The sequence below is a fragment of the Paramisgurnus dabryanus genome, chromosome 8, assembly GCF_030506205.2.
Source record: "Paramisgurnus dabryanus chromosome 8, PD_genome_1.1, whole genome shotgun sequence".
NCBI classification, from domain to species: domain Eukaryota; kingdom Metazoa; phylum Chordata; class Actinopteri; order Cypriniformes; family Cobitidae; genus Paramisgurnus; species Paramisgurnus dabryanus.
In genome coordinates, this window is record NC_133344.1 from 36,285,368 (window position 1) to 36,298,032 (window position 12,665).

At 43.8% G+C, this 12,665-nt stretch overlaps 17 non-coding genes across 17 annotated transcripts; 11 read left to right on the top strand and 6 right to left on the bottom strand.

Moving 5' to 3' along the window:
• Nucleotides 1-764: 764 nt before the first annotated feature.
• Nucleotides 765-880, top strand: LOC135772002 (U5 spliceosomal RNA). Its single transcript, XR_010543201.1, has one exon. It is a non-coding gene; the product is annotated as a U5 spliceosomal RNA (small nuclear RNA).
• An 820-nt stretch (nt 881-1,700) lies between these two features.
• On the bottom strand, nt 1,701-1,772 carry trnad-guc (transfer RNA aspartic acid (anticodon GUC)). The gene has a single exon. It is a non-coding gene; the product is annotated as a tRNA-Asp (tRNA).
• Nucleotides 1,773-1,970: 198 nt separating this feature from the next.
• Nucleotides 1,971-2,042, top strand: trnag-ucc (transfer RNA glycine (anticodon UCC)). The gene has a single exon. It is a non-coding gene; the product is annotated as a tRNA-Gly (tRNA).
• Nucleotides 2,043-3,055: 1,013 nt separating this feature from the next.
• Nucleotides 3,056-3,171, top strand: LOC135772003 (U5 spliceosomal RNA). The gene has a single exon (XR_010543202.1). It is a non-coding gene; the product is annotated as a U5 spliceosomal RNA (small nuclear RNA).
• Nucleotides 3,172-4,261: 1,090 nt separating this feature from the next.
• Nucleotides 4,262-4,333, top strand: trnag-ucc (transfer RNA glycine (anticodon UCC)). The gene has a single exon. It is a non-coding gene; the product is annotated as a tRNA-Gly (tRNA).
• A 118-nt stretch (nt 4,334-4,451) lies between these two features.
• Nucleotides 4,452-4,523, bottom strand: trnad-guc (transfer RNA aspartic acid (anticodon GUC)). Its single transcript has one exon. It is a non-coding gene; the product is annotated as a tRNA-Asp (tRNA).
• An 823-nt stretch (nt 4,524-5,346) lies between these two features.
• Nucleotides 5,347-5,462, top strand: LOC135771909 (U5 spliceosomal RNA). The gene has a single exon (XR_010543114.1). It is a non-coding gene; the product is annotated as a U5 spliceosomal RNA (small nuclear RNA).
• Nucleotides 5,463-6,282: 820 nt separating this feature from the next.
• trnad-guc (transfer RNA aspartic acid (anticodon GUC)) lies at nt 6,283-6,354 on the bottom strand. The gene has a single exon. It is a non-coding gene; the product is annotated as a tRNA-Asp (tRNA).
• Nucleotides 6,355-6,552: 198 nt separating this feature from the next.
• trnag-ucc (transfer RNA glycine (anticodon UCC)) lies at nt 6,553-6,624 on the top strand. Its single transcript has one exon. It is a non-coding gene; the product is annotated as a tRNA-Gly (tRNA).
• A 118-nt stretch (nt 6,625-6,742) lies between these two features.
• On the bottom strand, nt 6,743-6,814 carry trnad-guc (transfer RNA aspartic acid (anticodon GUC)). The gene has a single exon. It is a non-coding gene; the product is annotated as a tRNA-Asp (tRNA).
• An 823-nt stretch (nt 6,815-7,637) lies between these two features.
• On the top strand, nt 7,638-7,753 carry LOC135771910 (U5 spliceosomal RNA). The gene has a single exon (XR_010543115.1). It is a non-coding gene; the product is annotated as a U5 spliceosomal RNA (small nuclear RNA).
• An 820-nt stretch (nt 7,754-8,573) lies between these two features.
• Nucleotides 8,574-8,645, bottom strand: trnad-guc (transfer RNA aspartic acid (anticodon GUC)). Its single transcript has one exon. It is a non-coding gene; the product is annotated as a tRNA-Asp (tRNA).
• A 198-nt stretch (nt 8,646-8,843) lies between these two features.
• Nucleotides 8,844-8,915, top strand: trnag-ucc (transfer RNA glycine (anticodon UCC)). The gene has a single exon. It is a non-coding gene; the product is annotated as a tRNA-Gly (tRNA).
• Nucleotides 8,916-9,033: 118 nt separating this feature from the next.
• On the bottom strand, nt 9,034-9,105 carry trnad-guc (transfer RNA aspartic acid (anticodon GUC)). The gene has a single exon. It is a non-coding gene; the product is annotated as a tRNA-Asp (tRNA).
• An 823-nt stretch (nt 9,106-9,928) lies between these two features.
• On the top strand, nt 9,929-10,044 carry LOC135771911 (U5 spliceosomal RNA). The gene has a single exon (XR_010543116.1). It is a non-coding gene; the product is annotated as a U5 spliceosomal RNA (small nuclear RNA).
• Nucleotides 10,045-11,134: 1,090 nt separating this feature from the next.
• trnag-ucc (transfer RNA glycine (anticodon UCC)) lies at nt 11,135-11,206 on the top strand. Its single transcript has one exon. It is a non-coding gene; the product is annotated as a tRNA-Gly (tRNA).
• A 1,013-nt stretch (nt 11,207-12,219) lies between these two features.
• LOC135771912 (U5 spliceosomal RNA) lies at nt 12,220-12,335 on the top strand. Its single transcript, XR_010543117.1, has one exon. It is a non-coding gene; the product is annotated as a U5 spliceosomal RNA (small nuclear RNA).
• The last annotated feature ends 330 nt before the right edge of the window (nt 12,336-12,665 follow it).

Below are 12,665 nucleotides of genomic sequence, written 5' to 3' on the forward strand. Positions count from 1 at the left end.
CACACATACTCCCCATTTGTGAGGACAGCCTTCCTGTTTATTCCCCTTGTTTTTTGTTTATTTTGTGTGTTTGTTTATATTTTAAACAGTTTCTTTACCTTCTTTTTTAAAAAAGCATTCCCTTCCACTGCCCCAGCCAACTACCATCCTTTCCCCAAAATCAGTAAACCCCCCTAGATAGCTCCTTTAAAAGGACAACCCTATCCCGTTGTGAACCTTAACCCAATCCCTCCCCTTGCTTTTTTACTATTTATCTGAAATAAATGAACCCTAAACTACACCCTGTCCTAACACCGGCTATCATAAACCCAAGAAGAATTTTTGAAGTGAAAATTACCTCTTAAGCTGAAGGTCTTAGACATTGTTCTTCTGTTGGGGCCCTATCTTTCCTTTTTTTCTAGAGGCTATGGAAATTAATGACGATTCCCCAGTCCTGGAAGAAAATTCCTCTTCTGTTATTTTTGGGGTGGCTTTTATTATTATATTTTTTGAGATTTGAGAACCTAATGGGATGTAGATTGTAGGTAACCTGTGCCGGTGCATCCTCTGTGTAATGTGCAGAGTTTCATTCCCCAAAACCTCTCAGCAAAAGATCTCACTGTGACATGTTAGTAGCCTGTGTCTTTATTTTGCGCAGGATGGCATTTCTACTTCTTTTGCTCCTCCCAGGTGGAAAGGTCTGGGTGGATCCTGATCCAGAAATTACCCTTTTTGAACATTATGGTGTGGCAAGGGGAGCACACTGGGTCGAGGTTTGTTGGGCATAACTCAAGTTTTCCTTCAACTACGCATAAATCTTTCGCCTTTTACTAAAGATTTCCGTGGAGGGGAACCATTGTGAGTTTGTTGTATTTTTGGATGCTCTGCTCACAGCAGAGCTGCCTCACTTTTGTCAATGCTAGAAAGTCTTTCATTAAGGTTTAGTTTCTCGCGAGGTGTTCAGAAGTGTTGGTCGCTTTCGCAGCACTTCTTCGTGAGGCCTCGAGACTTTTACGTAGCGTTTGTTTTCGAATCATTGGTGCGGAGCGTGTTTCAAACTGGCCAAGTCACGTGATTTTAGCAAAAGAGGCTTCATTGCGTAATAACCGTTTGGAAACGTTGCGGAAATCTGATGGTTCACCGCTTAGGCGGACTTGGTCACAAATGACCAGTGTCTAATATGGTTAGGTGAACTCGGGTCAGTTTGATCATGCATCCTTCTGACTAATAACACTACCATTTTGTTTACTTTTTGTTTATAGACAGATTTAATGACAGAAATGTGCATAATTAAAAGGGGAGATAGTTTTAATGATTTGTTTGCCCTAAATAAAACTAAAAATCACACATAATACACTTTTAATTATTTCTTAAGTTAAATCATTTTTTAAACATATTTTAATAAAAATCTTGCTATTACTTTGTAAAATGAAGTGTAAAATGTTTGGACAGATCTGCTTTTACACTATATTGAACAGCAGGTGTCGCCAGCGAGTGTGGTGTTACGAACGCTTAGAAAAACTGAATACATTTTCGAAGCAATTGGTTCAATTGATTCGAAGCTTCTAAAAGCTTGCTTTCTCCCATCACTAGTGTTCAGTGGCTTTAAACAAAGGTGCCGGGTAACTCCATCATAGGGACGGCAAGAGGTGCGAAAACGGCAAAGGGGCAGCACTGTTCAGCTCGTGCATTTCAGTCGGCAGTCCAGAGACAAAGTAAACCTCCCCGTCGGGGAATCGAACCCCGGTCTTCCGCGTGACAGGCGGAGATACTGTCCACTATACTAACGAGGACTTCGCACTCGCACGGGCGTCACGCCGGCCAACCTGCCCTTCGAAAGAAAACTCTTGGTATTCTGTGGTTATCAATTTACAGACACAAGCAGGAGGCATGTAAGGGAATCGACTGAATCCGTGATCAATTCAGCGCAGCACTGAAACAACAGTTGTTCAGAACATCCACAAGTCCTGTGGAGCAACACCCGCATGCGTGCGTTGGTGGTATAGTGGTGAGCATAGCTGCCTTCCAAGCAGTTGACCCGGGTTCGATTCCCGGCCAACGCATTGCTTTTTGCTCGACGCCATCGTGAGAACGAGAGCAACGCAGCGCACTTCTTCAGCCGATTTTGATGCGCAAAGGTGGCGCGTCCAAGCTGTTTGAGAAGTCAAACGAAAAGGAGATCTCCCCGTCGGGGAATCGAACCCCGGTCTTCTGCGTGACAGGCGGAGATACTGTCCACTATACTAACGAGGACCTGGCGCACGAGCGGAGTCGTCGAGCCGAATCGCCGATCCATACCGCAGCTTATAACACACACATACTCCCCATTTGTGAGGACAGCCTTCCTGTTTATTCCCCTTGTTTTTTGTTTATTTTGTGTGTTTGTTTATATTTTAAACAGTTTCTTTACCTTCTTTTTTAAAAAAGCATTCCCTTCCACTGCCCCAGCCAACTACCATCCTTTCCCCAAAATCAGTAAACCCCCCTAGATCGCTCCTTTAAAAGGACAACCCTATCCCGTTGTGAACCTTAACCCAATCCCTCCCCTTGCTTTTTTACTATTTATCTGAAATAAATGAACCCTAAACTACACCCTGTCCTAACACCGGCTATCATAAACCCAAGAAGAATTTTTGAAGTGAAAATTACCTCTTAAGCTGAAGGTCTTAGACATTGTTCTTCTGTTGGGGCCCTATCTTTCCTTTTTTTCTAGAGGCTATGGAAATTAATGACGATTCCCCAGTCCTGGAAGAAAATTCCTCTTCTGTTATTTTTGGGGTGGCTTTTATTATTATATTTTTTGAGATTTGAGAACCTAATGGGATGTAGATTGTAGGTAACCTGTGCCGGTGCATCCTCTGTGTAATGTGCAGAGTTTCATTCCCCAAAACCTCTCAGCAAAAGATCTCACTGTGACATGTTAGTAGCCTGTGTCTTTATTTTGCGCAGGATGGCATTTCTACTTCTTTTGCTCCTCCCAGGTGGAAAGGTCTGGGTGGATCCTGATCCAGAAATTACCCTTTTTGAACATTATGGTGTGGCAAGGGGAGCACACTGGGTCGAGGTTTGTTGGGCATAACTCAAGTTTTCCTTCAACTACGCATAAATCTTTCGCCTTTTACTAAAGATTTCCGTGGAGGGGAACCATTGTGAGTTTGTTGTATTTTTGGATGCTCTGCTCACAGCAGAGCTGCCTCACTTTTGTCAATGCTAGAAAGTCTTTCATTAAGGTTTAGTTTCTCGCGAGGTGTTCAGAAGTGTTGGTCGCTTTCGCAGCACTTCTTCGTGAGGCCTCGAGACTTTTACGTAGCGTTTGTTTTCGAATCATTGGTGCGGAGCGTGTTTCAAACTGGCCAAGTCACGTGATTTTAGCAAAAGAGGCTTCATTGCGTAATAACCGTTTGGAAACGTTGCGGAAATCTGATGGTTCACCGCTTAGGCGGACTTGGTCACAAATGACCAGTGTCTAATATGGTTAGGTGAACTCGGGTCAGTTTGATCATGCATCCTTCTGACTAATAACACTACCATTTTGTTTACTTTTTGTTTATAGACAGATTTAATGACAGAAATGTGCATAATTAAAAGGGGAGATAGTTTTAATGATTTGTTTGCCCTAAATAAAACTAAAAATCACACATAATACACTTTTAATTATTTCTTAAGTTAAATCATTTTTTAAACATATTTTAATAAAAATCTTGCTATTACTTTGTAAAATGAAGTGTAAAATGTTTGGACAGATCTGCTTTTACACTATATTGAACAGCAGGTGTCGCCAGCGAGTGTGGTGTTACGAACGCTTAGAAAAACTGAATACATTTTCGAAGCAATTGGTTCAATTGATTCGAAGCTTCTAAAAGCTTGCTTTCTCCCATCACTAGTGTTCAGTGGCTTTAAACAAAGGTGCCGGGTAACTCCATCATAGGGACGGCAAGAGGTGCGAAAACGGCAAAGGGGCAGCACTGTTCAGCTCGTGCATTTCAGTCGGCAGTCCAGAGACAAAGTAAACCTCCCCGTAGGGGAATCGAACCCCGGTCTTCCGCGTGACAGGCGGAGATACTGTCCACTATACTAACGAGGACTTCGCACTCGCACGGGCGTCACGCCGGCCAACCTGCCCTTCGAAAGAAAACTCTTGGTATTCTGTGGTTATCAATTTACAGACACAAGCAGGAGGCATGTAAGGGAATCGACTGAATCCGTGATCAATTCAGCGCAGCACTGAAACAACAGTTGTTCAGAACATCCACAAGTCCTGTGGAGCAACACCCGCATGCGTGCGTTGGTGGTATAGTGGTGAGCATAGCTGCCTTCCAAGCAGTTGACCCGGGTTCGATTCCCGGCCAACGCATTGCTTTTTGCTCGACGCCATCGTGAGAACGAGAGCAACGCAGCGCACTTCTTCAGCCGATTTTGATGCGCAAAGGTGGCGCGTCCAAGCTGTTTGAGAAGTCAAACGAAAAGGAGATCTCCCCGTCGGGGAATCGAACCCCGGTCTTCCGCGTGACAGGCGGAGATACTGTCCACTATACTAACGAGGACCTGGCGCACGAGCGGAGTCGTCGAGCCGAATCGCCGATCCATACCGCAGCTTATAACACACACATACTCCCCATTTGTGAGGACAGCCTTCCTGTTTATTCCCCTTGTTTTTTGTTTATTTTGTGTGTTTGTTTATATTTTAAACAGTTTCTTTACCTTCTTTTTTAAAAAAGCATTCCCTTCCACTGCCCCAGCCAACTACCATCCTTTCCCCAAAATCAGTAAACCCCCCTAGATAGCTCCTTTAAAAGGACAACCCTATCCCGTTGTGAACCTTAACCCAATCCCTCCCCTTGCTTTTTTACTATTTATCTGAAATAAATGAACCCTAAACTACACCCTGTCCTAACACCGGCTATCATAAACCCAAGAAGAATTTTTGAAGTGAAAATTACCTCTTAAGCTGAAGGTCTTAGACATTGTTCTTCTGTTGGGGCCCTATCTTTCCTTTTTTTCTAGAGGCTATGGAAATTAATGACGATTCCCCAGTCCTGGAAGAAAATTCCTCTTCTGTTATTTTTGGGGTGGCTTTTATTATTATATTTTTTGAGATTTGAGAACCTAATGGGATGTAGATTGTAGGTAACCTGTGCCGGTGCATCCTCTGTGTAATGTGCAGAGTTTCATTCCCCAAAACCTCTCAGCAAAAGATCTCACTGTGACATGTTAGTAGCCTGTGTCTTTATTTTGCGCAGGATGGCATTTCTACTTCTTTTGCTCCTCCCAGGTGGAAAGGTCTGGGTGGATCCTGATCCAGAAATTACCCTTTTTGAACATTATGGTGTGGCAAGGGGAGCACACTGGGTCGAGGTTTGTTGGGCAGAACTCAAGTTTTCCTTCAACTACGCATAAATCTTTCGCCTTTTACTAAAGATTTCCGTGGAGGGGAACCATTGTGAGTTTGTTGTATTTTTGGATGCTCTGCTCACAGCAGAGCTGCCTCACTTTTGTCAATGCTAGAAAGTCTTTCATTAAGGTTTAGTTTCTCGCGAGGTGTTCAGAAGTGTTGGTCGCTTTCGCAGCACTTCTTCGTGAGGCCTCAAGACTTTTACGTAGCGTTTGTTTTCGAATCATTGGTGCGGAGCGTGTTTCAAACTGGCCAAGTCACGTGATTTTAGCAAAAGAGGCTTCATTGCGTAATAACCGTTTGGAAACGTTGCGGAAATCCGATGGTTCACCGCTTAGGCGGACTTGGTCACAAATGACCAGTGTCTAATATGGTTAGGTGAACTCGGGTCAGTTTGATCATGCATCCTTCTGACTAATAACACTACCATTTTGTTTACTTTTTGTTTATAGACAGATTTAATGACAGAAATGTGCATAATTAAAAGGGGAGATAGTTTTAATGATTTGTTTGCCCTAAATAAAACTAAAAATCACACATAATACACTTTTAATTATTTCTTAAGTTAAATCATTTTTTAAACATATTTTAATAAAAATCTTGCTATTACTTTGTAAAATGAAGTGTAAAATGTTTGGACAGATCTGCTTTTACACTATATTGAACAGCAGGTGTCGCCAGCGAGTGTGGTGTTACGAACGCTTAGAAAAACTGAATACATTTTCGAAGCAATTGGTTCAATTGATTCGAAGCTTCTAAAAGCTTGCTTTCTCCCATCACTAGTGTTCAGTGGCTTTAAACAAAGGTGCCGGGTAACTCCATCATAGGGACGGCAAGAGGTGCGAAAACGGCAAAGGGGCAGCACTGTTCAGCTCGTGCATTTCAGTCGGCAGTCCAGAGACAAAGTAAACCTCCCCGTCGGGGAATCGAACCCCGGTCTTCCGCGTGACAGGCGGAGATACTGTCCACTATACTAACGAGGACTTCGCACTCGCACGGGCGTCACGCCGGCCAACCTGCCCTTCGAAAGAAAACTCTTGGTATTCTGTGGTTATCAATTTACAGACACAAGCAGGAGGCATGTAAGGGAATCGACTGAATCCGTGATCAATTCAGCGCAGCACTGAAACAACAGTTGTTCAGAACATCCACAAGTCCTGTGGAGCAACACCCGCATGCGTGCGTTGGTGGTATAGTGGTGAGCATAGCTGCCTTCCAAGCAGTTGACCCGGGTTCGATTCCCGGCCAACGCATTGCTTTTTGCTCGACGCCATCGTGAGAACGAGAGCAACGCAGCGCACTTCTTCAGCCGATTTTGATGCGCAAAGGTGGCGCGTCCAAGCTGTTTGAGAAGTCAAACGAAAAGGAGATCTCCCCGTCGGGGAATCGAACCCCGGTCTTCCGCGTGACAGGCGGAGATACTGTCCACTATACTAACGAGGACCTGACGCACGAGCGGAGTCGTCGAGCCGAATCGCCGATCCATACCGCAGCTTATAACACACACATACTCCCCATTTGTGAGGACAGCCTTCCTGTTTATTCCCCTTGTTTTTTGTTTATTTTGTGTGTTTGTTTATATTTTAAACAGTTTCTTTACCTTCTTTTTTAAAAAAGCATTCCCTTCCACTGCCCCAGCCAACTACCATCCTTTCCCCAAAATCAGTAAACCCCCCTAGATAGCTCCTTTAAAAGGACAACCCTATCCCGTTGTGAACCTTAACCCAATCCCTCCCCTTGCTTTTTTACTATTTATCTGAAATAAATGAACCCTAAACTACACCCTGTCCTAACACCGGCTATCATAAACCCAAGAAGAATTTTTGAAGTGAAAATTACCTCTTAAGCTGAAGGTCTTAGACATTGTTCTTCTGTTGGGGCCCTATCTTTCCTTTTTTTCTAGAGGCTATGGAAATTAATGACGATTCCCCAGTCCTGGAAGAAAATTCCTCTTCTGTTATTTTTGGGGTGGCTTTTATTATTATATTTTTTGAGATTTGAGAACCTAATGGGATGTAGATTGTAGGTAACCTGTGCCGGTGCATCCTCTGTGTAATGTGCAGAGTTTCATTCCCCAAAACCTCTCAGCAAAAGATCTCACTGTGACATGTTAGTAGCCTGTGTCTTTATTTTGCGCAGGATGGCATTTCTACTTCTTTTGCTCCTCCCAGGTGGAAAGGTCTGGGTGGATCCTGATCCAGAAATTACCCTTTTTGAACATTATGGTGTGGCAAGGGGAGCACACTGGGTCGAGGTTTGTTGGGCAGAACTCAAGTTTTCCTTCAACTACGCATAAATCTTTCGCCTTTTACTAAAGATTTCCGTGGAGGGGAACCATTGTGAGTTTGTTGTATTTTTGGATGCTCTGCTCACAGCAGAGCTGCCTCACTTTTGTCAATGCTAGAAAGTCTTTCATTAAGGTTTAGTTTCTCGCGAGGTGTTCAGAAGTGTTGGTCGCTTTCGCAGCACTTCTTCGTGAGGCCTCGAGACTTTTACGTAGCGTTTGTTTTCGAATCATTGGTGCGGAGCGTGTTTCAAACTGGCCAAGTCACGTGATTTTAGCAAAAGAGGCTTCATTGCGTAATAACCGTTTGGAAACATTGCGGAAATCCGATGGTTCACCGCTTAGGCGGACTTGGTCACAAATGACCAGTGTCTAATATGGTTAGGTGAACTCGGGTCAGTTTGATCATGCATCCTTCTGACTAATAACACTACCATTTTGTTTACTTTTTGTTTATAGACAGATTTAATGACAGAAATGTGCATAATTAAAAGGGGAGATAGTTTTAATGATTTGTTTGCCCTAAATAAAACTAAAAATCACACATAATACACTTTTAATTATTTCTTAAGTTAAATCATTTTTTAAACATATTTTAATAAAAATCTTGCTATTACTTTGTAAAATGAAGTGTAAAATGTTTGGACGGATCTGCTTTTACACTATATTGAACAGCAGGTGTCGCCAGCGAGTGTGGTGTTACGAACGCTTAGAAAAACTGAATACATTTTCGAAGCAATTGGTTCAATTGATTCGAAGCTTCTAAAAGCTTGCTTTCTCCCATCACTAGTGTTCAGTGGCTTTAAACAAAGGTGCCGGGTAACTCCATCATAGGGACGGCAAGAGGTGCGAAAACGGCAAAGGGGCAGCACTGTTCAGCTCGTGCATTTCAGTCGGCAGTCCAGAGACAAAGTAAACCTCCCCGTCGGGGAATCGAACCCCGGTCTTCCGCGTGACAGGCGGAGATACTGTCCACTATACTAACGAGGACTTCGCACTCGCACGGGCGTCACGCCGGCCAACCTGCCCTTCGAAAGAAAACTCTTGGTATTCTGTGGTTATCAATTTACAGACACAAGCAGGAGGCATGTAAGGGAATCGACTGAATCCGTGATCAATTCAGCGCAGCACTGAAACAACAGTTGTTCAGAACATCCACAAGTCCTGTGGAGCAACACCCGCATGCGTGCGTTGGTGGTATAGTGGTGAGCATAGCTGCCTTCCAAGCAGTTGACCCGGGTTCGATTCCCGGCCAACGCATTGCTTTTTGCTCGACGCCATCGTGAGAACGAGAGCAACGCAGCGCACTTCTTCAGCCGATTTTGATGCGCAAAGGTGGCGCGTCCAAGCTGTTTGAGAAGTCAAACGAAAAGGAGATCTCCCCGTCGGGGAATCGAACCCCGGTCTTCCGCGTGACAGGCGGAGATACTGTCCACTATACTAACGAGGACCTGGCGCACGAGCGGAGTCGTCGAGCCGAATCGCCGATCCATACCGCAGCTTATAACACACACATACTCCCCATTTGTGAGGACAGCCTTCCTGTTTATTCCCCTTGTTTTTTGTTTATTTTGTGTGTTTGTTTATATTTTAAACAGTTTCTTTACCTTCTTTTTTAAAAAAGCATTCCCTTCCACTGCCCCAGCCAACTACCATCCTTTCCCCAAAATCAGTAAACCCCCCTAGATAGCTCCTTTAAAAGGACAACCCTATCCCGTTGTGAACCTTAACCCAATCCCTCCCCTTGCTTTTTTACTATTTATCTGAAATAAATGAACCCTAAACTACACCCTGTCCTAACACCGGCTATCATAAACCCAAGAAGAATTTTTGAAGTGAAAATTACCTCTTAAGCTGAAGGTCTTAGACATTGTTCTTCTGTTGGGGCCCTATCTTTCCTTTTTTTCTAGAGGCTATGGAAATTAATGACGATTCCCCAGTCCTGGAAGAAAATTCCTCTTCTGTTATTTTTGGGGTGGCTTTTATTATTATATTTTTTGAGATTTGAGAACCTAATGGGATGTAGATTGTAGGTAACCTGTGCCGGTGCATCCTCTGTGTAATGTGCAGAGTTTCATTCCCCAAAACCTCTCAGCAAAAGATCTCACTGTGACATGTTAGTAGCCTGTGTCTTTATTTTGCGCAGGATGGCATTTCTACTTCTTTTGCTCCTCCCAGGTGGAAAGGTCTGGGTGGATCCTGATCCAGAAATTACCCTTTTTGAACATTATGGTGTGGCAAGGGGAGCACACTGGGTCGAGGTTTGTTGGGCAGAACTCAAGTTTTCCTTCAACTACGCATAAATCTTTCGCCTTTTACTAAAGATTTCCGTGGAGGGGAACCATTGTGAGTTTGTTGTATTTTTGGATGCTCTGCTCACAGCAGAGCTGCCTCACTTTTGTCAATGCTAGAAAGTCTTTCATTAAGGTTTAGTTTCTCGCGAGGTGTTCAGAAGTGTTGGTCGCTTTCGCAGCACTTCTTCGTGAGGCCTCGAGACTTTTACGTAGCGTTTGTTTTCGAATCATTGGTGCGGAGCGTGTTTCAAACTGGCCAAGTCACGTGATTTTAGCAAAAGAGGCTTCATTGCGTAATAACCGTTTGGAAACGTTGCGGAAATCCGATGGTTCACCGCTTAGGCGGACTTGGTCACAAATGACCAGTGTCTAATATGGTTAGGTGAACTCGGGTCAGTTTGATCATGCATCCTTCTGACTAATAACACTACCATTTTGTTTACTTTTTGTTTATAGACAGATTTAATGACAGAAATGTGCATAATTAAAAGGGGAGATAGTTTTAATGATTTGTTTGCCCTAAATAAAACTAAAAATCACACATAATACACTTTTAATTATTTCTTAAGTTAAATCATTTTTTAAACATATTTTAATAAAAATCTTGCTATTACTTTGTAAAATGAAGTGTAAAATGTTTGGACGGATCTGCTTTTACACTATATTGAACAGCAGGTGTCGCCAGCGAGTGTGGTGTTACGAACGCTTAGAAAAACTGAATACATTTTCGAAGCAATTGGTTCAATTGATTCGAAGCTTCTAAAAGCTTGCTTTCTCCCATCACTAGTGTTCAGTGGCTTTAAACAAAGGTGCCGGGTAACTCCATCATAGGGACGGCAAGAGGTGCGAAAACGGCAAAGGGGCAGCACTGTTCAGCTCGTGCATTTCAGTCGGCAGTCCAGAGACAAAGTAAACCTCCCCGTCGGGGAATCGAACCCCGGTCTTCCGCGTGACAGGCAGAGATACTGTCCACTATACTAACGAGGACTTCGCACTCGCACGGGCGTCACGCCGGCCAACCTGCCCTTCGAAAGAAAACTCTTGGTATTCTGTGGTTATCAATTTACAGACACAAGCAGGAGGCATGTAAGGGAATCGACTGAATCCGTGATCAATTCAGCGCAGCACTGAAACAACAGTTGTTCAGAACATCCACAAGTCCTGTGGAGCAACACCCGCATGCGTGCGTTGGTGGTATAGTGGTGAGCATAGCTGCCTTCCAAGCAGTTGACCCGGGTTCGATTCCCGGCCAACGCATTGCTTTTTGCTCGACGCCATCGTGAGAACGAGAGCAACGCAGCGCACTTCTTCAGCCGATTTTGATGCGCAAAGGTGGCGCGTCCAAGCTGTTTGAGAAGTCAAACGAAAAGGAGATCTCCCCGTCGGGGAATCGAACCCCGGTCTTCCACGTGACAGGCGGAGATACTGTCCACTATACTAACGAGGACCTGGCGCACGAGCGGAGTCGTCGAGCTGAATCGCCGATCCATACCGCAGCTTATAACACACACATACTCCCCATTTGTGAGGACAGCCTTCCTGTTTATTCCCCTTGTTTTTTGTTTATTTTGTGTGTTTGTTTATATTTTAAACAGTTTCTTTACCTTCTTTTTTAAAAAAGCATTCCCTTCCACTGCCCCAGCCAACTACCATCCTTTCCCCAAAATCAGTAAACCCCCCTAGATAGCTCCTTTAAAAGGACAACCCTATCCCGTTGTGAACCTTAACCCAATCCCTCCCCTTGCTTTTTTACTATTTATCTGAAATAAATGAACCCTAAACTACACCCTGTCCTAACACCGGCTATCATAAACCCAAGAAGAATTTTTGAAGTGAAAATTACCTCTTAAGCTGAAGGTCTTAGACATTGTTCTTCTGTTGGGGCCCTATCTTTCCTTTTTTTCTAGAGGCTATGGAAATTAATGACGATTCCCCAGTCCTGGAAGAAAATTCCTCTTCTGTTATTTTTGGGGTGGCTTTTATTATTATATTTTTTGAGATTTGAGAACCTAATGGGATGTAGATTGTAGGTAACCTGTGCCGGTGCATCCTCTGTGTAATGTGCAGAGTTTCATTCCCCAAAACCTCTCAGCAAAAGATCTCACTGTGACATGTTAGTAGCCTGTGTCTTTATTTTGCGCAGGATGGCATTTCTACTTCTTTTGCTCCTCCCAGGTGGAAAGGTCTGGGTGGATCCTGATCCAGAAATTACCCTTTTTGAACATTATGGTGTGGCAAGGGGAGCACACTGGGTCGAGGTTTGTTGGGCAGAACTCAAGTTTTCCTTCAACTACGCATAAATCTTTCGCCTTTTACTAAAGATTTCCGTGGAGGGGAACCATTGTGAGTTTGTTGTATTTTTGGATGCTCTGCTCACAGCAGAGCTGCCTCACTTTTGTCAATGCTAGAAAGTCTTTCATTAAGGTTTAGTTTCTCGCGAGGTGTTCAGAAGTGTTGGTCGCTTTCGCAGCACTTCTTCGTGAGGCTTTAAGACTTTTACGTAGCGTTTGTTTTCGAATCATTGGTGCGGAGCGTGTTTCAAACTGGCCAAGTCACGTGATTTTAGCAAAAGAGGCTTCATTGCGTAATAACCGTTTGGAAACGTTGCGGAAATCCGATGGTTCACCGCTTAGGCGGACTTGGTCACAAATGACCAGTGTCTAATATGGTTAGGTGAACTCGGGTCAGTTTGATCATGCATCCTTCTGACTAATAA